Below are 26,597 nucleotides of genomic sequence, written 5' to 3' on the forward strand. Positions count from 1 at the left end.
TGCCAGTGTTCCTTTGTGAAAACACTTTAAAAACATACAGAAGCAGGACTTATTTGGAAAATGAAACTATTAAACACATTATATGTGAATAAAAACATGTTCATAATCTGAAATAAAATAATTAATTAAAAAAAATCTAGTGTTTCCTTTATATTTTGGGGTGGAATGTGATCATGATTTTATGAGAGTGCTCAATGTAACAAAATGTTTGGCTTGCGGACTCAAGTTTTAAACTCAACACACGGTACTAACAAGAGTCTAACAAGAACTATGTCAGTTTACATATTGATATACACTACTGTTCAAAAGTTTAGGGTCGATGAGATTTTTAAATGTTTTGAAAGAAGTCTCTTCAAGACAGCATTTATTTGATCAAAAGTAAGCAGTAAAAACAGTAATATTGTGAAATATTAAATTTAATTGTTCGATGTGAATATAATGTAAAATGTAATTTATTCCTGTGATCAAAGTTGAATTTTCAGCATCATTCTAATATGCTGATTTGCTGCTCAAAAAAACTTTTCTGATTATTATCAATGTTCAAAAAAGTTGTGTACCTTCATATTTCTTTTGTGGAAACTGTGATACTTTTTTTTCCAGGTTTTTTTTTGATGAATAGAAAGTTCAAAAGAACACCAATTAGCTAAAAATTATTTATTTATTTTTAACAAACTATGGGGAAAAAAATTACTGTCACTTTTGATAAATTCATGCTTAATTAAAAGGTATTCGTTTCTTTTTTTATATAATAATAAAATATATATATTACTAATCTTGAAAATTTGTTTGTTAAATTATATAGATTAGATTTATGGCTTTGATTTTCTGAGTAAAACATGGCTTTGAGTAAAACATGTTTTGGAAAATATACATTTCATATAAAATTTGAAAATAGTTTTTTGAGCATTTTTCATAACAATAAACTTAAACTTCTATAGCTCTCTTTCATTTCACCTTTTCCATTTTCACTTCAGCAATAATCTGCTAAGTGTCTCCTTTAAAAAGAGATAAAACTTAAGTCTGTGCTCCAAAGCATTCAAGATTTACGGCAGTTTAATTTGGACATTTAATTTGCAGCTGAATGCTCAAAAAGTGGTTAATAGGTAGTAAATGGATTATAACTACTGTATAAATATAATTTAGTGCCATAGAATCCCCTAAAAAATAAAAAATTGAAAACATTGAACTAAAATACAGTACATTAATTTCATTCAAATAAAAAAGGTATTTTTTTCTATCACACGAGGAGCATCAAAGGGTTAAAATAACAAACAAACGCTGTCACATTAAAATAAAACACATTCAGTCAATAAAAGCATATTCATATTAACAAGCAGTCATACTACTTATTCATCATGATTTCGCCCTTATAATCGATCCACAGACAACCTCACCCTTGTGAATGAGCTGAGAGCATAGTTTCCATGCTACAAAACAACAAACGCCTTTAGGGATTCCAATCTGAATCTGACTTAACATAATTGTGTCATTTATTCCAGTGAGGTGTTGTGGTCCACTAACTAATCAAGAACTTGGCAAATGGGAAAACAACTAATCGAGACCATGGAATGCAGAATTCAGTAAGAATAAACCAGGAAATAACACATAAAGCATGCAAAAAAAAGAATCTGTGAACAAAACTTAATGAAAATTTCAAACAGGGTGTAAAAATGTCTAGAGCCGTTTTCACACAGAGATTCCAGGAAATACACAGAGTATTTGTCCCGGGATCGTTTGATTTTGGTTCATTAACACTGCCAGTGATTTTCCGGAATCTGTGTGCGGGTTCACACACATCTCGTAAAGATCCCGTAAAGACACGTGTCATCGATGTGATGTGTAATTTCTCCACAGCATCTTAAGTTTGCTTATGATCTGCGATTTCTCTCTCGAGAAACGACGCTCATGCATTTTTTTTCTGATGCCGAGTCATACCTACCCAGACATACAGGTATAAATAGAACCGGCATCACTCACTTTATTCAAGTTTTGTTGAGGAGCCGAGACAGGGATTCCAACCATTCAGTGGTGGTTCAGGGCTGTGGCAGGGGGACGTAACGTCTCTGTTGCCTTCAAGGAACGGGGGTTACATTTGCAACCTAGACGTTCCCATTCAGTCAGTCACGTTCAACGTTACGTCAGTACTGATGTATTGGGGTCCCTATGGGTCCCTAACTGTGTTACAAGTATTGGAGATGCAGATGCTGGCAAGCTATGGCGTGCCCTTTTGGCAACTGCTCTCACAATGTCGTAACCTACCCAGCGCCCCAATTAAGTCCAAAGGGTAGTCCTCCATACCAAACGGGATGGAAGGGACAGGGCCTACTCTGGAGATGGTCGAATCTGCTGTTCCTTTATCATGACATTTCATGTGAAAGAGTGCTTCGGATCTCAATTCCCATAGATTTTCAGCCATGACCAGTGCTGTTAATGCTGGGGAAACATGCCAAGTCCAATGGGGAGGGACGCTACTGAGGCCACACCCTACCCGAAGGGAGGTAATGTGTGGTGGCTACACATATGGACTGACCCGTGGAGCAGTACTACATTTGGAAGATCTCTTTGGTAGGCCCTACCTAACCAGGGAGGAGCTTCTACCACTTGCTGGGTACCGATACAGAGACAGGGCAGAGCAGAAATACAGGGAAATACACGGGTTTACCAACAGGGAAACCGTATCGGATTACATATGGGATTACTGAGGGGGAAACACGGCATATGGGCATCTAGCCCAGTACAAGGGCTGACCGGCAGGTATTGGTACTGGCGTCAGACGCCTCCGCCGCATCTGACTACCGAAGGATGCTGGAGGAACTCAATTCAGGGTTCGCCAAGTGGGGAACTCACCCAAAGAGCAAGTAGGTGTTTGTATCCCCCCATTAAAGGGGAATGGCACTGCAAGAGAGACAACGAGCCAGCCTTCCCGCATATTACCTGTTTGAACCCAACACACAGGAAGAAACTGGCTCCACTCGGAGATTGTTGAATCTTGAGAATGTGTTTGGTGTCGCCCAGCCCGCAGCTCTGCAGATGTCTGCCAAAGAGGCGCCATGCACCAATGCCCAGGAGGAAGGCAAGGTACGCCAAGGCGATGTTATCCACTATCCAGTAGGCCAACCTCTGTTTGGAGACAGCCTTTCCCTTCTGCTGACCTCTAAAGCAGACAAAGAGCTTCTCTGATCTTCTGAAGCTCTGCGTGCGGTCCATGTTAACACGCAGTGTGCGGATTAGACACAGAAATGCGAGGGCTGTGTCTGCCTCCTCTGGGGGCAGTGCTTGTAAGTTCACCACCTGGTCCCTGAAAGGAGTGGTGGGAACATTGGGCACGTATCCAGGCCGAATTCAAGGCATGATTCACTGATCGAAAATGCCTGCAGGCCCCCCACCCTCTTGAAGGAAGCGAGCACAGTCAGGAGCTTTGCCTTTAGATTCAGGATTATAAGCTCAACTAACTCTAGCAGCTCATAGGGAGCTCTCTGTGGACCCGGAAAAAAACCCACAAAGAGGTCCCAGGAGGGGATGAGGCATGTTCTGGGAGGATTTAACCTACTGGAACCTCTCAGGAACCTAATGATCAGATCGTGCTTTCCCAGTGACCTGCCATCAACAGCATCATTATGAGCTGCGATGGCGGCAACACCTTCAAGGTGGAGGTGGACAGCTCCAAGCTCTCTTGAAGGAAGGAAAGCAAAGAGACAATCGGCATTTCCAGGGGGCTTCCCTTCAAAGCATAAGTGCGCCTCATAGAGTCGGCTCTAGCTGAAGGGATAGTGTCAACTACCGCTGGAGTAGGGTTGGGCATAGAGAACCGGTTCCAACTGGGAACCGTTTAAAAAATAACGATGCCATTGGAATCGTTTAGAAAATTTGTTTTCGATTCCGATCATCGGTTCCAAACGCGCAAGTTTTGGTTTCCATAGTGGCCACTGGATTTCCGGAAGTGCTTGCCGCGCCCGCTTGTTCTGTTGCAGGCATGGAGCACGGTAAGCGGCGCTCAAAAGTGTGGCTTTATTTCACCTTAAAAAAGCCTGGGTCGGCAGAGTGCAACACATGTGACAAACTTATTTCTTGCACGGGCGGATGCACTACAAATATGACTAAACACCTAACGTTACGCCTGCATGGTGTACAAAATTTACAAGGAGTGTAGCGTGTTCGACATATGTCCACTGTCTCTGAGCGCTGGTCCACTGTCTCATCCTCCTCAGGCAACCCTGCGCGACCAACGTTAGTAACGTTGCCAGGATCGAGTGCAAAATAATTAATCTGTAATGTTTGTTATTTTGAATAGAAATCATCACTCATAAAGCGTCATTCACGTCTTCTCCGGTTTATTTGTGTTCACATACATGCAATAAACAGCATCCGCCAGGGCTCTTAATCCAATGGTGCGCATATTTGGAGAAATAATGATTTATCATCACATGTTTGTAAAATATTTCGTCATACAGAATAACATTACTATTCATTTTCCAATGCATTATGCGATCTGAAGAGCTCAAACAGCGAACACATCGAGCTCTGTCTCTGCTCTTCCTGATTCGCGTCAGTTTATGATATCAGCGCTCTCTCATTCGCTGTACAGCTGTCAATCATCTCACGTGGACCAACGTGATATGAGGTATTTTTTTTAAATGAATAGAGAATGTTTATAGTATACGTGCTAAGCAAGGTTGCTATTAGCTGCATATAAAATGCTAAATATAACATATTTCAACATCTTTTTTTTTTACTTAAAACCATTTTAAACCGCGACCGGAATATGATACAAATCAATGGTGTTTTAAAGTGAGCTTTTATACATTGAGTTAGTTATGTCCAGAGAGTCCAGACCAGGGTGCAAGTTCTGCATAAATCTGTTTTTTGGTCTGGTGCAGAGGCATTCCTAATTTTCTCCCACATGGGCTGCAGCTCCCAAAACTAAAACTAAATCAAAATAAAATTTTCCTCTGTGAAATGAGCCTGTGACAGGTTTTGACTCCACCCCTCAAAGAATCGGAATCGAGAATCGAAAAGAACCGAAATCGAAATGAAGAATCGGAATCGGAATCAGAATCGTTCAAATCAAAACGATGCCCAACCCTACGCTGGAGGTAGGTAATTTAAGTCCTTCGTCCGGAGACCACAGAGGTCTGGACGCGGATGCCATATGGTGCCCCATCCCTGAAAAAGCAGGTCCTTCCTCAGGGGAATTCGCCAGGGAGGAGCTGTCGCGAGGAGCATCAGTTCTGGGAACCAGGTCCAGTTGGGCCAATACAGCGTAACTAATAAGACCTGCTCCTCGTCCTCCCTGACCAGTGTCTGTGCAAGAAGTCTCACTGGGGGAAATGCATACTTGCGTAGGGTCCCCTCGGTCAGGGAATAAAACAACTAGAACATCAAAAGGCCCAACATGGTTCAGCCCGTGTATTTAACCGATCTTCTATCGTCTTATAATTCATCACACTCTTTAAGGTCACACAGCTCTGGGCTTATGGTAGTACCTAGGATATCTAAGTCCACTATAGGAGGGAGAGCGTTTTTGCATTTGGCTCCTAAACTCTGGAATAGCCTTCCTGATAATGTCCGGGGTTCAGACTCTCTCAGTTTAAATCTAGATTAAAGACAGACCTCTTTAGCCAAGCATTCATATAATGCATCTCATAACCTTATACTCTAGTTATATCAGATCAAATGCACATGATTATCTGCTTAATGTTACGAACAGAAGCTACACTAATTATTTTCCATTCGTTTTTCAGTTTTTTCTTGGGATGCCCATCCTGAGGTAACTAGAGAGTACGTTAGCTCCAGTTTGGATCCAGCCTCTTTTGAAGACTTCAGATGCCCAACACCTGTGAAGAGACAGCGCCAACTCCTGACAGGACTTCAGATGATGCCAACTCTGAATCAACATGCTACATTTTTCTATATATCCTTATCATTCTGTTAACAACATGTATTCATTACTTCAATGAGCTCATGGTTTCTGCCTTAAATTAATACATTGTTTAAATAATTACATGATGTTAGCTATCTGTGTGATTTGTATGTTTATTTCTGAAATATGGACATTACTTGGACTAAGTCACCTCTGACAACAGATCACTCTAAAATGTAATGTAGACACATGCATTTTCTGTAAAGCTGCATTTAAATGATATGTATTGTGAAAAACGCAATACAAATAAATGTGAATTGAATTTATCTTTATACAAGTTTCCATGACAGATTTTTCAAGAAAAATAATTGTATTATTAATGAAGCTTGCCAGTTAGCTAAGTGTCAAATGATTATTAACCCTGTAAAGCCTGACATATGAATTAATAGTCTGAATAATATATATACATTGTGGTGGGAGGAGCAAACGACAGACACAGTGGGAGTGTGTCAGGCCTCGGAGAGGTATTTATTAAAGCAAATAAACATAAAATGGAAACATAAAATGTGAAAACAAAAGAGGATCTGGTATCCTCGTCGTGCCAGGTAATTGTGAAGGATGGGATGGTGAAGAGATGGGATGGGTCCAGGTAAGGGGGCGGTGTCTGGCGGTCACACGCACTTCTCTCTCTCTTCGGTCTGAGGCACGAGGGGCGGCGGCTTCGGCATCACGGCTTGTCCTCTCTAGGCCCCAACAACTGGGAAATAGCGGCCCTGCATCCTAGCCCGTCAGTGGCGTCACGCATGATTCTCCATTCTGGACCGCGGGTCCGGCGACTCACATATTAGACGGCGCGGGAATCCCTCCACGCTCCCTTCCTGGACCCACAAGGACACCAGCGTGCATGCACAGGGAAGAGACCGGTCTCTCTTGAGGAGAGGCGTGCACAGCATTTAACAGCGTCGGTGATGAGGCTTCATATTCTTCAGGTGTGCCTCATCACACGCCAGCAATTCTCCTCTTCAGCACCCCTCCTTTCCAATCACACCCACTCCAGTCGGGAACCTGGCGAAGGGCGGTGGGTTTTTTTTTTGTTGAGTACATATTGAGTATTTAATACTCACATTTCGACATGATTTTTCTAAAAATGATGTATTGATAATCAAGTAAACCTACATTGCTTCAATCCAGTAAGTCTTCATCTTGACGTATTACTACCAAATATAAAAAAATACTCTTACATTTACTTTATAAATGTATTACTTTATTACTTTATGGATGACATCCCTAGGGAAGAGTGGCCTACCCGGCAAGTATAAGGCCTGGGGTTACCAATAAGGGGTACTCCCTAGCCTGCTCTGGCCTCTGCTTCTTTATGAGAGACCTGTCTCTACCGTAAGTGCCATCGTTGGGACAGTAGCTCTGGGCAGGCTTGGGAAATACAGGAAATTCCAGTGGCTTTCATCATGCTTGGCAGACAGTAAATTCCAGTGGCGTCATGATAAGATCCTGTCTCGGTTGGCGGATAGTGTGGAACAGGCAAGGAAGAAGGGTAAACAACTCTCCGACGGGCACCACTTTATCCATTTCGTCAGGACAGGAGAGAGCACGGCAACAAGACGGAGGAGCAGAGGGGCCCTGGCCTCAGCAAATGACTGGGAGATGGGGGCAGACCAGAAGAAGCAGCTCACATTCCCAGAGGAGACAACACACACTAGCCTCAGACCAGATATTGTCCTCTGGTCTAGAGGTATCAAGCAGGTGGTGCTCATAGAGTTAACAGTACCCTGGGAAGAGAGGATGGAGGAGGCACATGAAAAGAATGGAAGGTCTGGAATCTACCAGTAGTGGTCGCTCTGGAGAACCACTGGATTTAGGGAGATTGAAGGGATGGCCAGGAAACGGCTGATAGGCAATGTCACTGAACAGGTGGAAACAGCATCTAATTGGATTTGGATACAGCGGGAGGTGCGGTGGCAGAGCAAACCTGTTGAAGGACTAGAAACGGCACCAAACTCTTGTATTGTTGAGAGATGTAGCCAAGCCTTGAGCTGGCCCAGGGAGAAGGACGGTGCTTGAAAGGAGGAGAGAGGTAGAGGAGAGAGCGATGCCACTGGCTCACAGATGGGGCAGGGCAGAGTACCTGTAAAGGTGGGCCAACTGTGATGATCACACAAAAGGCACATAGTAGATTGTGTGCAAAAAGTTTTGCAGCAAAATTCAGCAATGTAATAATTTTCCTTGCTTCGTTTTTAGGTGTATGTCTTATTTAGTGTGTCTGTGCATAACTGCAGGTGTTGTGCTGATCACAACCCAATCAAAACTCTCTCTCTCTCTCTCTCTCTCTCTCTCTCTCTCACACACACTCACACATTGTTTTTTAATGTTTTATGGGGACTTTTCATAGACGTAAAGATTTTTATACTGTACAAATGTAAGGTTTTCCAGGTACACTCACACACACACACACACACACACACAAAACCAAGCACAGAGAAAGCACACAAGTAAAGTGTTTAATGAAACCGCATGTGAGAGTCTTATTTGTGAATGCATCTGAGGTTCTTTTATGTGATGATCTGAGGAAGCATCGTCTGTCTAAATCACGTCTGTGTAAAGAGAGTGTAGAGATTGTCTTAATTAGAAGGTGTTTTCGGATAATATTTTGGAAATCCCTTTGCTGAAATGCATTCATGTGTATTTTTCACAATCTAGGTTTGATTTTCTTCTAAAGGTCTTTAACATTCAGATTTAAAACATTACTTTAAACAGGGTTCCTACAGTCATGAAAGCTGGAAATATCAGTTTTCAAAATGATCATTTCCAGATCTGGAAAAGACAAGGAAGTTAATGAAACCTTAAGAAGTTGAGTCAATTTCTACACCTAAAAAAATGTGTTAGTTTTATTCAAATAAAAAATATTACTTAACATAACTGACACTTAACATAACTGAATGCATTAATTTATATAACAAGCCAAATTTGTATTGGTTAAATCAGGTAAATGCTGTTTAAGGTAAGGTTACCACTTTTACAGTGTAATATAAGCTTTTGTAGAAATGCTCAACTCTTGCTCAAAAACACTGTACAAAAGATTTTGTAAATAAAATAAAGATTATTGGACTATGTTTTATATTACTATTCCAATCCTTCTACTACAAAATGTCATGTTTAATTCAGTGTGTTACTGGCCATTATTATCAATTATTATCAATTATTTCTGAAATTTACTAGCAATTTCTAAGAGAAAACCTTGTCCCAAATTTTTGTTCGGTGTATTTGCATTATGGGATTGCCTTCTCCATGAACACTTCCTTAATTTAGCCCAATGAAGTTAGCATAAAGAACAGCAAATGTGTGCTGCTCACTATCCATGGGATCACATTCTGTTCTTGCAATTTTTCCTAAATGACATTTATAATCAGCCACTTTAATGCTGATTCTCTAAGTCATCTGACCCACCTTATTTTGCACACCATGAAGCCTGTGTGTGGTGCGCTACTTTTCCTGAGCAGTGATGCAGTGCCACACAGTCTACGGGAGCCGTCATTCACTCGCTGTGCAATTACCCACGCACTCGCAATCGGCTGCACAATGCCGGGATGGCCGGGAAATTCAGGTGAAAGATGCCAGGCAGCTATCAGCAGGAGAGAGCGAAGCCATTTTCTTTCATTTGGCATCAAACGGCAGCACCAGGCCCTTAATTACACGCCAAGTGTCAGGCCGGCCAGCTGAATGCCTTATTATTCCGCCGAGCTGCGTTCAATTCAGTTTCGTTCAGATAATCCTCAGAGAATAGAGCAAACGGAGGCTTGAACCATGACAAAGAGAGAGTCATAACAGAGAGAGAGAGAGACTTGACTGTGGTGAGGGTGATTTATGCTTGTGAAAGCACACAGTGGGGCCGTCATATTCACCTGAAATCAGCTCAAACTTTAACACGGAGACCAACACGGAACAGGTTTAGAGATGCAGAAGCTGTGTGTATGTGTCTATGATTTAACTGCGTTCCCTCAAAGATCACGGTAACCAACTTCAGACGGCTGTCATTCAGAAGGAGCAGTTACAAAAAACATTCATGGGACTCATAATACTGTGCCATTTTAATATCACTCCGACAAGAATTTCATGGGATCTTTTACCACAACTGAAATAAATGCAAGGCTAAGTTAAAAGTTCTAATTTATTGATTTAATTAAGCCTTTTAAGTTGCATTGAGATCTGTTTGATGAATTATGTTGACATAATGTTGATCATTACATACAACTTAAAATTCTGTGTAATTTAAACTGAAATTTATTTTTCTGAAACTTTTTCCCACAGGCCAGTGGCAGCATTTCTGATCATTTTCACAAAACTTTCATGACCCCCCAGAATATTTAGTTGTTTGAATATCTGAATATGCAATATATGCAATGGTGAGGAAAGAGTAAATGAAATTGAGTTTTGGAGTGTGTTTTCAATCAGTTCCCTAGTTCAGTAGGCAGGGCACTGATCAGGGAGTCGGCCATTTTAAGGGCTCTTTTAAGGGTTCTCAATCAAAAAATCCATCCAGGGCACTGAAACTTTCGCTCCCTAAAAAAGTCCCTCAATGCACCGTGAAAAGCAGAGGGCATCGATGCTCACTATGTTTCCTTAACGGAAGTGCTGAAGCACAAAGCATAAATCACCTGAGCCAACTCACTACACATAATGACACGCGATAGAGGTATTTTTTTTTTTAAATACTCACCATTATTTAATTATATTTCAGCATAAACACACAATAGAAAGGTAATGAACACAATCTAGCTAACATTTATAATTTCTTTACGGCTGAAATGTTGCACGTATTTGTAACAAGCTAAGTATTTATCATAATGTACTGTACTTTATATAAACAAATAATGTCAGAAAGATATCAGCTCTGCTGTTGTTCATAAATACCAGTAGTAATGTTGTACAGTGAAGACATAGTCATGTAGTGAGCCAGCATTCTTTACTGTCCTTACCACTGCCCGAATTCATACTCACGATATACTGATTCACGAGCTCGTGAGCTAGAGAGCTGATTGAGAAAGACCTGCTTTTTCTCAAAAACTGAGAAAGTTTTTGTGGTCATCATTGTGCTGAAGAGTACGTTGCTGTTACATTTAGTATGTTAAATGCTAGCCATTAATTTTAATTTTAATCGATCAGATTGGTTCCGGCATCACAACTCATCTATGTTGAAATAAGATTAGTATGCTTTAGTAATTAGCTTAAAAATAGTTTATGCTACAAATTGTTGTTAAATGTTAAAGGTGCAGTAAGCTATTTCTGAAAAACACTGTTGAAAGTGAATCGGACTGAGCACACACTTCTAGCCAATCAACAGTAGGGGGGAGGAGAGAGAGTGAGCCAATCAGCAGTAGAGGGTGTGTCCACTCATGATGGGGGAGGAGAGAGAGAGTGAGCCAATCAGCAGTAGAGGGTATGTCCACTCATGATGGGGGAGGAGAGAGTGTGAGCCAATCAGCAGCAGGAGGCGTGTCCACTCATAATGGGGGAGGAGAGAGAGAGTGAGTCAATCAGCAGTAGAGGGTGTGTCCACTCATGATGGGGGAGGAGAGAGTGTGAGCCAATCAGCAGTAGGGGGTGTGTCCACTCATGATGGGGGAGGAGAGAGTGTGAGTCAATCAGCAGTAGAGGGTGTGTCCAATCATGATGGGGGAGGAGAGAGAGAGTGAGTCAATCAGCAGTAGAGGGTGTGTCCACTCATGATGGGGGAGGAGAGAGTGTGAGCCAATCAGCAGCAGGGGGCGTGTCCACTCATGAGACAGTAAGCAAGAGTGAGATTTGAAGAAAGACTGTAGAAAGAGAGGGCTGAAAGACATTACAAAAGAGAAAAGTTCAGAGGAATATCACTGGAAAAAGAAGGGTTATGATCAGGCAAGAGCTTTACGACCCACGTGAATATTAGAAAAGCTTTCCAGCGCTGGAGAGACCTCAGCATGAAGGCCTGAAAACGGACGCAAGGTTTCATTGTTTCTGCTCCATACGTGAGTAACATTGGTTTAAAGTGTGTGCTCCTGGTGACTAACAACAAACTCTTGCTTGTTTTCTCTTGTGTACTATATGTTAATTTTATTGTTCTTCCTTGTCTTTCGTTCGTCATCTTAGCTTTTTTTTTTCGCGAAGCTTTATTATGCTTGTGATAAACCATATTATCCACACTTGCATTGCGTGTTCGTGCATTTTGGGGGCAGAGCAATGAATGTTATCTCCTGGTTTGTTTGTTTGGGTTGATTTCAGATATCAACAGTGTTCAATGATGGTTCTCAGAAATCGCTTACTGCACCTTTAAGTGCTGCCTTTAGTTGTTAATTTGTTAATAAATAAAATAACATTTCGGGGCCTACTTTGTACCCTAGTCATGCTCAAGTAATTTTGTGTAAATAAAGTGTTTTTTTGTTTACTTGTTTAAATATTAATCAGACCTACAGTTTTGAATTCAATATCTTTAGGTATAAATTTATATCTAAAAAAGAAAACCATTCAAAAGCCTTTAGTGCAAAAGATCAATATGAGCCTTGACAAATAATTTTAAAGACAAAAACAAATGCCCAGAGACTTTGCACAGCTTGCATTTGTGTATGTGCTAAATATGAGCAGGCATTTAAGGGCTGCTGGTATAATGGCATCAGTTTCATGCACAGCCTGAGCTCCTCCCGCTGGCGTCCTGCCCATCGTCTGAGGGAACTAAACGGGCACCTCGCTGACGGGACACACCCCAGTGACTCAGACAATCACACACACACACACACACCAGATACCCTTATCTGATAGATTCTGCTTCTATAGAGATGAACACATTTATTAATAACCAAGATGTCATAATTATAATATTAGCCACAAGTTCTTTTCTGGAGATAACACTTATAAAATGTTTGTCCTACTAGACATATATTATTGAAAACAGAGAAATCCCACATGACTCTGTGACAGTGCTAGAATGTGAACACAGGAGAAAAAGTCAAACCCTATAATCGCATTTAGAAGATTAGAGCTGAGCGATGACACATGCAATCAAGCAGTTGAGATATACTATATATCACTTTATGTGAGTGTACTGTATGTATACACTATGCAGATAAAGTTGGATATTTCATATCCAACCTTATATATAAAGAGCGATAATATAGTTCTGAGAAAAAAAAGCCATTTAGCAAAAAAAAAAAGAAGAAAAATCAGTTTGACTACCTGCTTATCTGAAAAATGGCAGACAGTGTTTGGGAACATGTTTAAAAATTTTTTAAAAGTATATATATATATATATATATATATATATATATATATATATATATATATATATATATATATGCAGCTATACTCAAAAAGCATTGCAGCAGCTTCAATAATAATACATTAAAAAAATAAAAAAAATAAAAAATAAACCACATCCATGGTCGATCTTTGATCGAATACATTATTATTATTAATCAGTTCATATTCAGTATATTATGTGCATCAGCTTTGAGTGAGGTGCTGCAGATCTTTCAGTGTGTGTGCTACTACAGGCTGAAATGGGACGCAGACAGTTTGAAGTAAACAGATGGAGGTTTGGAGAAGCTCGGCGCCTGCAGCATTAGCCTCCCACACGCATGCGAGACACGCACATCTCCAGCGTTCACCTGAGATGACCCTCTCTAAAACTACGTCTGCATGCTGTGTGTTTGAAAAGGCTGAGATTCTCACATAAAGACTGAATCCACAACTGTAATACAATAAGGAATCAAGGTCTGGCAGTCGTTTCACACACTGCATTAATTGGATCATGAGAAGTGGGTGTTTTACACCAAAATAGAGTCAGACCTGAATGTGAGTTTGCCATTTTGAAGAGGCTTTTTGAACAGAACATGGAAGCAGATCATCATTTATTGGGTCTTTACAATATGGTCCCGATAGTAAAGCATTGACCAACATTAACTAATTAAATAACAATGATCAATACATTTGTTATAGTATTTTTTTATCTTTAATTCATGTCAGTATTATAGTTTTATTAAATTTTTTTTTGTTATTAACATTTTTATTAACAATATTTTCAGTTTATTTTTAGTAATTTTGTTGTATGCTTTTGTCATTTTTTTGTTGTTATTTAGGTTTATTTTAACTTCAGTTTTAGTTAACGATAATAACCCTAGTTCATGTTATCTCAAGTGCATGAGATATTAACCGATACAACAAGATTAATAAATGGTTTATAAGTATTTTTCATTGTTAGTTCATGTTAAATCTTTCCCCATCATTAACGGATTTTTCCGGCAATCCGTGTTTTCACTGTTAAATGGTACATTAAAGTGTACATTTAAATGGTAGTGTACATTTAGTGTACATTTTCACTGTACATTAAACATCTTCTGAAAGAGTACAGAATCTCCTGATCAAAACACAGGAAAAGATGAAGCAGAAACAAGCGATAGGAGCATTGCTTATGTACATGTAAAATAACACAATTATCAACATTAAACAGCAAATAAAATCAAAACTGCTATCCTGCTATAGGACTGTGAAGCTTTGGGGGGTGATGAACTCCATCTACTTTTGATCACCGTTCTGAATCCGATCCGGATTAAGTCTTTGATTAAAACATGGTTTTTCGTTTTGATAAAAAGCTCAAATATTGTTTTCTTTTGTATTTGTTGTTGTTTGTTTGTTTTAAAAGCAGAGGCTCTGTTCTTTCTTTTCATATTGCATGTTCATATTCATTCAACAAAATATTCTGGGGGCCATAAAAGTTTTGTGAAAATGATCAAAAATGTTATTGAACCTTATTGTAAAGTGTTACCATTTATTGCTATTTACTATTATATTCACACTTTTTTATTATATCAATTTTAAATACCTATTTAGTGTTTAAATTGCAACAGTATATGGTTATTTCAGAGGTGAAGCAAGTTATAACATTTAGATGAAAAATTATTTAGATGATTCTTTGGAATAACATGCAGCACAGAATTGTGATGAGTATTAACAAAGTAAATAGGGCCAATTTATTAATTGTTTTATTTTTTCTCCCATGCCGTCACCGTTTTGTGCTAAAATCTGTCATAATTAGTTTTTTCCATTAACAATCTTTCTCTCTCTCTCTCTCTCTCTCTCTCTCTCTCTCTCTCTTTAGCTGCTGTGCCTTTAAGAAACAGCCTCTTCATTCGTGAACGTGTTAATGTCTTGAGTATCTGACATTATTTGAGGATTTCAAAATAAGACATTTTTGCAGCTTTTATCTCAAAAGATCAAAGAAAATCAGATTTCTCATGTGACCCCTTTCAGCATGTTCCCCGATATCTCTATATAGCAGTGACTGGCCCCGTCCTTCCCTTGCTCAACAGTGTATTTAAATCTTCTCTCTGTGACTCTGCCAGGCTCGACTAGACCAGCAGCCAGACGCTCAGACGGTGGCAGTCCTGGATCACGTCTCTATAGTTTTCTGCCTCCCTGGGGAGCTCGCAGCTCTCAAACACACTCTCACACACACCTTATCTCCTCAGTGCTCCTCTATTCATTACAGCTGAAACCAGAGTGTTCGAGCGGTTCATGTGTGGAATGAACAAACAGTGCCACTCTATACTAAATGTACTCACATAAGATCCTAAAGAAATGAAATAAAGAAGTGACAAGAACAAAACTATAAATAAAGCAACCCAGGCTCTTTGGAAATATGTGACATTTCTGAAAAATTCCTGAAATCCGTTGCTCCGGGTACAATTTGCTGCAGTTTTCAGGTGACACGTTCACGTGTGCTTTAGGCAATATTGTTTTTTCTCCGCTGCAGATTTTTGCAAAATTATATTGCATTGCTTGTAGCACAATTCACAGTTACTGGTACTAAATAGCGTGTTAAATATTCTCTGAAACAGTTAAAAAAGTGTGCGTTTGAATTTAACTTACCACATACACTAAAACTTGCACTGAATCTAACGGATAGTGTTAATAAAAGCAAATGTGATATGAAAATGCTTTTACTGAATAAACCATTTTTGCTTGCTTCTAGAAGACTTTGAGCACTTTTCTCGGGACACGTGTTTCCTTCACATTAAAAGTGCAGTGCTGTATCAGCTAAGATGCCGAGTAAGTTTGCCAAACATATGGAGATGATTATGTGATGCAAACATCAATTTGTTTACAAATGATGCACTATAGTAAACGTGTTTTGAGGTCATAACATAGTAAAGGATCCACACGAAATAAGCATTTATTAATCAATAATCTGCCCCTGTAATCATTATTTGTGTGAAAAGGAATACGACATGTTGGTGTTTTAACATCCTCAAGTCTTAATTTCAGCTGGAAACTGCAGAATTGTATGTATAGGTATATTTTTGCAGAAATGTCACATTTGTCCAATAAACCTTGGTTGCAATAAAACCGGCAGTAGGCTACACCTAACTAAACAAAGATATATTATGAATACATATGCCACTTAAGTTCTTAAGTACTTAATGAATGTCCTTAGCTGTGACATAAAAGGAAGCAAGTACTGAGAAAAAAAAAAAATGTGAAAAAAATTATATATGAATAATCAACTAAACCTAATTTGCTTCAGTCCAGTAGGTGTTCATCTAGAAAATGACTAACAATATAAAAGTTATTCCTACATTTACTTGATAAAAATCAGTGCAGATTTCACAGCAAAAAAGACATGTGATGCACGAGCTGAAGGGGGACGTTTGTGCAATTATACTAAAATATCTTTTACTTGCTAAAAAAATCTAACTATCAATCAGACGACAGAAGGACTGTAGTAGAGTGTGTGCAACAGGGTTTACAGCAAAGTTTTGAAGTTGAACATTTAGACGATTTAGACATTTTTGTATCAAATTCAATAAAGTAAGCTTTATAGGGTTAAGAACCATCTCTCGAGTCTCTTTGACTCGTCCATAAATAAAAATGCAAACAATAAAAAGTTCATACAGATGTATGAAATCAAACATGCACAATTACTATGGCAGCAAATATGGCAGGTAGAAGGTTCAGCAGAAAAGACTCAAGTCAAACTTGAGCAGTAAAACGGTGAGTATGAAAGCACACTGTGAAGGGAGCAGCCAAATGCTAAACGCGTTCCTCTGTGTAATAACAGTCCAATGGAGCAGATGGCAGGTCTTGTCAATGACGGTCGAGAGAATTGCCAACATTCTCTTCCCAACCACAACCTCCGAGAGTTCGAGGCTGAGCCGCGGGACCGAGTCTTTGGGCATCACGTCTGGATGCTGCTGCACACTTGATGTAGACTTGGCCTAGACTGTACTTCAGAAGGGTGCTCCCTAGTCAAGTCAAATTTACACTCACCTAAAGGATTATTAGGAACACCTGTTCAATTTCTCATTAATGCAATTATCTAATCAACCAATCACATGGCAGTTGCTTCAATGCGTTTAGGGGTGTGGTCCTGGTCAAGACAATCTCCTGAACTCCAAACTGAATGTCAGAATGGGAAAGAAAGGTGATTTAAGCAATTTTGAGCGTGGCATGGTTGTTGGTGCCAGACGGGCCGGTCTGAGTATTTCACAATCTGCTCAGTTACTGGGATTTTCACGCACAACCATTTCTAGGGTTTACAAAGAATGGTGTGAAAAGGGAAAAACATCCAGTATGCGGCAGTCCTGTGGGCGAAAATGCCTTGTTGATGCTAGAGGTCAGAGGAGAATGGGCCGACTGATTCAAGCTGATAGAAGAGCAACTTTGACTGAAATAACCACTCGTTACAACCGAGGTATGCAGCAAAGCATTTGTGAAGCCACAACACGCACAACCTTGAGGCGGATGGCCTACAACAGCAGAAGACCCCACCGGGTACCACTCATCTCCACTACAAATAGGAAAAAGAGGCTACAATTTGCACAAGCTCACCAAAATTGGACAGTCGAAGACTGGAAAAATTTTGCCTGGTCTGATGAGTCTCGATTTCTTTTTTTTGTGATCAACATTTTTATTGTTTCCCAAATGAAGAGAGGGGGGAGGGGTTACAGACATATCCAAAATCATGTCACTATATGAAACAAGGATAGAAAAAAAAAGTTTGATAATAATAATAATAATAATAAAGGTAAGACAATACAGAAAACAACAGAAAACATGTTCGGCAGGTGTTTCACAACAATGATTGATGAGCTGTTGTCCCTGGTCCAAGAGATTATCTTAGATGAGAAAGAGTTCCAAGCTTGTACAGTCACTGGTCGCGCCTTATTGAGTCGCGCAGTTATGAGTCTCGATTTCTGTTGAGACATTCAGATGGTAGAGTCAGAATTTGGCGTAAACAGAATGAGAACATGGATCCATCATGCCTTGTTACCACTGTGCAGGCTGGTGGTGGTGGTGTAATGGTGTGGGGGATGTTTTCTTGGCACACTTTAGGCCCCTTAGTGCCAATTGGGCATCGTTTAAATGCCACGGCCTACCTGAGCATTTTTTCTGACCATGTCCATCCCTTTATGACCACCATGTACCCATCCTCTGATGGCTACTTCCAGCAGGATAATGCACCATGTCACAAAGATCGAATCATTTCAAATTGGTTTCTTGAACATGACAGTGAGTTCACTGTACTAAAATGGCCCCCACAGTCACCAGATCTCAACCCAATAGAGCATCTTTGGGATGTGGTGGAACGGGAGCTTCGTGCCCTGGATGTGCATCCCACAAATCTCCATCAACTGCAAGATGCTATCCTATCAATATGGGCCAACATTTCGAAAGAATGCTTTCAGCACCTTGTTGAATCAATGCCACGTAGAATTAAGGCAGTTCTGAAGGCGAAAGGGGGTCAAACACAGTATTAGTATGGTGTTCCTAATAATCCTTTAGGTGAGTGTATATGTATAGCACTTCATATAGGCTATAATGCCTTAGTACTTTAACATGGGACACGTTTCAGGGATGGGCGATATGACAATACATAATGATAGAAAAGTTCCTCAGGATTTAGATCCAGCTATACTGTATAGTGTTGGCTAGCACATATATCAGTGACTGAGCACTCAAAAGCAATTAAGACGTTTAAATATTAGTAATTTTTTTCCCGTTGAGGAATTTAAATATTGGTCAGTTAAGATATTTAACCAGGTGAAAAGTCTGATGCTCGTGCACATTCAAAATTTTTATAATTTAGACCATTTAAATAATGGTCATTTTCGTTCTAAGCGAGAGTGTACATATCTCAAAAGCATCAGTGAGGATACGATTGGTTGTCTCAAGAGAAAAAATAGCCAGTTGTCAAATAGTCTTATGTGAGTTACGCATTTTTCAATTCCAATTCAATTAGTAACATGTCTGATACCAGGCAGAATCATTATATTGTGATGTCATTCCTAACTGTGGTTAAAAGTTACTTATATAATGGTAAAGAAGTGTCTGTGATATGCCCCCAATGTGCCATTTTGCAAACCGTGCACTGGTGAACTGCAACCCAATAATATAAATGACATTACGTCACCAAAATGTGGACTTGGAAGAGGACCAAAGGGTCTGAGGGTGCCAAGATTCCACAAGCCTCTCTGGAGATCTAATCATATGAAGTCTGCACCACTGTACAAGACCTTCATGAAGACCTTCAACATTTGGACACTTTCAACGTCTGCTGCCTTCACCTGGACAGTTGAGATGGAGTGGTGACGATTAAGAAAGAGGCGAAATCCATAATTTCCGGTCTAACTAGCTTACTTTTGCAAAACTTCTGGAATTTATCAGAGTTTTCGGATCAGTCCACAGAGAAACAAAGTTTAAACTTAAAGTAATTATTGCAGGACTAGACACTTATACAGAGGCCAAAGGTGAACGATGTCATGGTCACATCTACTGGAGTGGAGCTGCATACTTCCTTGACATTAGCCATCAGCATCAGCAAGTTTTACGTTTGGTCTTTGGTAGAGGTTTTAATAAAATGATTGTAGTTAGGCCGTGAGTTGTGAGTAGCAAGCCTATAACTAGATGTAGCAGTGAGAATGAAAGATTGGTTGAGCATGATCCCATTATAGCTGTGCTCTGAGACTCCTGCAGAAGATTGTATAATCTATAAATAAAATATTGTGTACAAGCTTTATGCTAATGGTGATGTGACCAGGATTCCTGTACACTATTTGAAACCCTAAATTGCAGCATTAGGATCAGGAATTCAACATCATGCAACTTGCTCCTAATCTTACATTCACCACTTAAAGTTTGTACCTCTTCTAAGCCTATTACTTGATCCCTGGTGTATTTTCATGATATTTATATTTCCTCCCTTGTGTTGGAGATCCCTAGCCTGGATGCCAGCCGAACTTAGCCCCGCCCACAACATTTTTAGGTCGGGAAGTTCGGTCTGGACTCGCTCCGTTGAGGAGCTATTATGCCCGAACAAAAATTGTTCGGACCAATCAAATTGTCAGGGCGGGCTTTATACGATGATGGACAGATGAGCAACGTAACGTAATCATCCACGTCACCAACGAGCGCTTGGGTTGAATTCGTTTACAACAAAGATGACTGCCGCTGGAGAATTGTTATTTCACGAGTTCACACTTACAAATAAGTCAGATAGAATAAATGCATATTTGGTATGTTGTCCGAGGAGAGGCTCAGGGCTCGGTATTCGGCCCGAACCCAAAGTAGGCTACTCCCCCCGTATTCCTGGCTGTGGAAGAACAAGCCGAGAGTGAGTGGAGGGATGCTGAAAACTGTCAAGGAATGTTAGGTGAGTTGACAAAGTGAATAAATATATGCTTCCTCTCATGCTGATAGTGTAGACCAGACGGTCATTGATGACAAGTTGATTGGATTGATTATTTGAACGTGCTCCTCTCGAACTGTTTATAAAACATTATGTGTAGATTCCACCATCGCGTCTGTTATAGAAGATATCGACAGCGCATTAATTTTAAAAGAGGAACAGAGAACCACGATCAAGGCATTTGTCGATCGGAAACATGAATGAAAAACATACGTTAACTTACTCCGTTGCTCTGATTGGTTATAGGTCTATCCAATTGAGTGCAGAGGCATTTTCCTTCCTGGTTCGGTTGAAACACGCCCCATAATGAAAGCTCAATGGAGCAGTATCAGACTCACATTCTGACTAGAATCTGAGTATGACGACGTCAGGCTAGGAGATCCCCCATCATATCTTTGAAAATAAGGTTGTTGTCATCAAAACATTATGCCATATCCAAACTAATCAGAAAATCAAAGAGTGAACACACACAAGAAGCTTGTAGAAGAGGACAGCAAAAGAAAACCAACAATCTCATCTTTCCGCACAGTAAATGACTGGAGAATCTGAAAACCTCCAGAGGATTTTCAAAAAACACAATGTCCCCATATATTTCAAACCTTTCAGCACACTAGAACTATTACACCCAAAGGATCTAACACCAAAACACAAAGCAATAGTGTATATACAGTCCAGTGCAATGAAGAATGCCCTGACTTGTACATCAAGGAAACAAAGCAACTGCTGCATAAGCGCATTGAAGGGCAAACCCCTCAGGGCAGATTACAGATGGTTCAAATGGGCAGTGAAAGAGGAAAGCTAGAGCATCCATCCCTGCAAGGCCTTCTCACAATTTGTCTGTTATTCTAACATCTTTACATCAGCAGTTTTATCCTGATTTACTAGGGATGCTTCAATAGATCGGCCACAGATCTATCCCGGTCGATTATCACATTCTATGCCTCGATCGGTAGTCACTAAATTTGGCCAATCACATGAATTGATTGCAATATGATTACTTAAAGCCATAAAAAGTTTACGTAAACGCGCATGTAAACAGTATACAGAGGAGGCTTTTGTGCCACATTCTGCTTTGTAACTTCGCGAAACATAATTAACCATAGTCAATTGCACATCATTATTTAGAGCAGGTTGTCTCGATTCAAACAAGCTCATATAAAACATAACATGATGCGGAGATCTTGAGAAAATCCTCATGGAGTGACATGACATGCTGCTTTGCTAAAGCTATAGGACATCCGGGATCTGTACAACTCACGATCAACGTCAGGAAACTGGATCTCGGGTATAGTGGGATGGGACGATGTGCAGATACCAAGCAGACACTGTTTTACAGCATGTTTGGGTTGGATCGATCACTCAGACTGACAGGTCTTGATTTACCGGTTGCCATATAAGAGTGCACAAACAGCGCTGGAAGATTATCACTCATCTACCAGGATCGTATTACTTGTTGCTTATTCTATGCAATTATATATATATATTATGGTTGTGGCATTTGCACATGTAAGAAGTTCTTATGTTCAGTAAAACACTCAGGTTTTTGGACTTTTGATAAAAAGGCTACCATCTTTCCAAATGCTATAACTTTTGACTGCTTTAAGATATCAACACAAAGTTTGGCCCAGATGCAGTTAACATGATCGTGAACAAGCCGAATCTTGATTTTATGACCTATCGTATATACTTTCAGATAGTCATGATGTCAAGCATGACTAATAATAATGAAATAAATCAATAAATTGCATCACTTTTTCTGAGGGTTTCTCAGCAGTGTTGTAACATGAGTCTCCAAACATGATCAAAATCTATTTTCTTCCATGTACTTGATGACACCTTGTTTTTTGTAGAGTTGTAAGCCATTACTTTTAAGTATGTCACTTAAAAATCACATGAAAATTATTAAAAATGTCTTCAGGGTAAAATAGTGTTACAGTAACCATCAAACAAGAGATTACATCACTTATAGAGCTTGAATGATTGGTATCGGCCAATCATGATGACAACAAAAAATTATAGTTAGTATTGACTGCAAAAATCCTGATCGGAGGATCCCTACAATTAACCCAATTGTCATGGAGACAAATAATATTAGTCATGAGTCTCATGAAGAATGTAAAAAAACTGGGTTCTGCCACATTCAAACTTTTGGACCACTTTAATGAGTGGCAAGATCTTTAACAAATGGATAAAAAATGTATGAAGATGCATCAAACGATATTTACTGTGAATCCATAAACATCCAACAATGGAGTTAAGTAACTTAATGAAACAAATGTATGAAATGAAATTCAAAATATCTCACACCATGGTCCATCAGTACTTATTGTTGCATTATTTTGAAACAGTAGGTGAAATATATGGCTGCTTTTCATTCATATGCACTAAATGCATTAGACAATTTCCCTTTAAATATCCCAAATGTCATTGAAAAAAAAAAAAATACACCAGAGCACTAGATCTACAACGATTTTCAAGTTTTTCATGCCTTGAGTTCTTCAACTTCTTATTAATATCATCAACAATTATTGTTGAAATCAGGGAATATCTTAATTTCATTGTGTGACTGATCTACCTTTGCTAATCTTCTTGAACTGGACTACTTTAGCACAAGAGATGTACAAAACGTAACATTTGTACCACTTAAGGTTTGATTTTCAAGTTCTTAATAGGTTATAATGCTTTTGGGACACTGCCAAATATTGTAAATATTGTAATAGATTTGTATGGCTATTTCTGTGATTTACTTTGGCTTATGATTTTTAGAAAATACAACCCTGGGCTGTCCCAACAAAGACCCAGGAGTCTCTGTCTGTTTTGCTCTGAAAATTTCAATCATTGTTCTGGTCAGTTTTTCAAACATTTCAAATATATAGTTATTCAAGTTGCCCATCAATCTGAGTCTAGTGATGAGCCAGAACAACATTTGTATCCATTTCAGTCATCCTCACATACTATATTTATCCATTTTATTGACTACTTGCATACTGAAGGGATAAAATAATCCCGAGAAATGTCAACATGCCTCTCATGGCCCCTGTTGAATGTGCAAAGCAAATGGTCCTGCCCTTTCGCAGTCTCTCCTTTGTTCAGTAGCTCAAACAGTAGAGCATGGCACTAGCAATGTCAAGGTCATGAGGGTTCAATCCCCAGGGAAAACAAGAACAAGGAAACAAACTTGAACCTTGAATACAATGTAAGTCACTTTGGATAAAACCATCTGCCAAATATGTAAATATCCTGATTTTAAGTGCAGCCTTTTTCATTGGACTTCATATATTTTCCAAAAACAAGAACTCCCTATTCAGGACTGGATTTATAAATTAACAAGCAATAGAAGTTCCTTGTGCTCCTCTTTGTCACTGTATACATTAATACAGATATTATTTAGTAATCTGTCATCAAATCAGTGACTTTAACTCTTTCCCTGCCATTGACGAGTTTTTCCGTCATTAATGACACAAGGCTTCCTCGCAATTGACAAGTTTTTCCAGCAATCTGTGTTTTCACTATTATACAGTAGGGGCCACGTCTGAAAGAGAACAGTATTTCCAGGCCTAAAGACAAGCAAAGAAGAAGATCTGCGTAAACCAGGAGCAGTGGATACAAGATTGCTTACACACTTTTACGCTGATAATCAAACATTCAACAGCATATAAATCAAAACTGCCTAACCTTACAGAGAAAATTTTGAAACCACAAAGAGGTAAAAACTGTGAAGCTTTGGGGTGTTGATGAACTCGATCTACTGCCTCTATATGTTTTGATCAGCGTTCTGATTCTGTTCTTTGACAAAACAGTTTTCTCAGCTTTTTCTTCGAAATGTTGTTTTTTAAACCCACATTCAAGCGTTGATAAAAAAGAATGAATATTGGATTTTTTTCTTTGTTCTTTCTTTTGATATAGCCTATAGACTGTTTACATATTCATACAATAAAATATCCTGGGGGCCATGAAAGATGTGAATATGATCAAAAATGCTGGTGCTGGCTGGCAACTTAAAAATAAAACACTGATGGGAAAAGAGTTAACTGTGAATCTTTTTATTTGAAGATATCACTTTATTAAAGATGACCTGCCTTCAGTTGTTCATGTTATTTCATCAGTTGTTGGTGATATCAATATCATATTAATGTTGTTATTATGTCGCTTACCTAATATGGATATAACTGGACTGCTTCTTTAGCAATAGGGATGTATAAAACTGCATATTTTTTTAATTAACTACTCAGTTGCTTTCCTCAACAACTAGGCTACTAGTGGCAAAGTGCAAAGGGGATGAATTTAAGACTTCTGTAGAAGGGTTAACCAAGGATAAAGTGTGCTAAAGGAGCATTTGGAGAGTATGTTAAAACAGGTCCAGCTCATTGATGGTCTCCTGACCCTCATCCTTCAGTTCACAGGCCATCTGATGCATACTGTATTTCACACCACAATAGCTAGAGCTGGCGAAATCCATCAATCAGTTCCATACAATCAGCTTGCTGTTCCATAACTTCTGGAATAACTTCTTGGATCAGTTCACTGAGAAACAAAGTTAAGTTTTAAGTAATCATTACAAGAATAGACAATTATAGAGATCAGAATTTACAGTGACATCTACTTAAGTGTGCAGTGGCATTCGCCATTGTCCAGTGAATTTTCTCAGGCGAAATCCAGTTATTTCAACTGGAATCTAAGCAAAATTCCAAAACACATGGAGTCCTAATGAAATGTCTGGATTTCGCCAATGAAAATTCACTGAACAATGGTAAATGCAAAGGATTTCCACATCGGGTTCAAGTTGGTCAAGCGAATTCGCCATGTTGACCAACAGAAAGCTGCTTTGAAAGTGATCTCAGTGAACTAAGCACCATACATCACTACACTACTAACAATGGACAATGTAATGTTTTTGCTTGCTAATTTACTGTCGGCAATGTGATGCATTTGTAGACTGTTTCGCTAATTATATAATGGGCTCTATTTGCTTTTGACGCAGCGCTTGCGTCCGGTGTAGACAGGATTCTGGTGGAAATTTTTGATGGAGAATGAAATGTTTTCTTTAGAGGAGTCTGTTCAATCATTAGCTACGTTTACATGGAATCATTCTGATTGATGACTCTGAAGATAGAGTTTACATGAACGCTACCTAAGTTTGTATGTTACACTGCACAAATATATTGAGTTTCCCACTATTGGCACAAACTAACTAACCAACCATTGCTTTTCTTTGATTTAAAAAGCAGACTTTATCTATTTATGGTTCTAATTAGGAGACGACGAGCGCATGAATCTTTGTGCAGTGCTGCTTATATTGATCAAAGAGTACAAACGCCCCTTCCCACATTCAAAACAATGCGTCTGTGGGAGAATTTTAGATTGACATGACAGTTATTTATGACACTATATTCAACAACAACAGCCCGTTCTGTGCATCATACATCATTACACCATTTATATGTCATTACACGTGTGCAGAACTTTCCAGTTTCAGTTTTCGATCCGATCAAGTATTTACATGTCCTATCGAATGGTTTAGAAAAGATTTAAACCAACGCTTCCGAATGAAATTCCAATTGGATTTAGCCAATTCACTCCAATTGATATGGTTATGTGTGACTTTTTTATTCCGACTGTGCAACTAGTCCGATTACAAACAGATTATTAGGGTCCATGTCAACACAGCTATAGTCTCAGCCTCAGACGTCATGCCCACGGACTGACTGAACATCTGATGCACTTGGCACACAAAATGGGAAACATTTGGGAAGTTTCGAAGTTGGCACCTGATTGGTGACACCAAATCCCTTCATGGAAGAAGCAGTTGTGTTCACAACTGTGACAATGAACACTTATCAGGATCAACTAAGCATTGGATTTTCAAAAGTATGTGAAGTAAGTGAAGTAAGTAACTCTTTAAAAGCCATCCAAGAGTATTACACAGCAACATTGTAGGGACATCGACTTTACATTTTCACACCCCTAAACATGACTCTGAACAAAACAAACTATGATTGGTTGCTTGAC

General features: G+C 39.3%; 1 protein-coding gene across 5 annotated transcripts in view; it reads right to left on the reverse strand.

Moving 5' to 3' along the window:
* Window positions 1-26,597, reverse strand: part of myt1lb (myelin transcription factor 1-like, b) — a 148,159-nt gene that overhangs the window by 99,666 nt on the left and 21,896 nt on the right. The window lies entirely within an intron of this gene.

This window comes from Leuciscus leuciscus (assembly GCF_965113295.1).
Source record: "Leuciscus leuciscus genome assembly, chromosome: 17".
Taxonomy (NCBI): domain Eukaryota; kingdom Metazoa; phylum Chordata; class Actinopteri; order Cypriniformes; family Leuciscidae; genus Leuciscus; species Leuciscus leuciscus.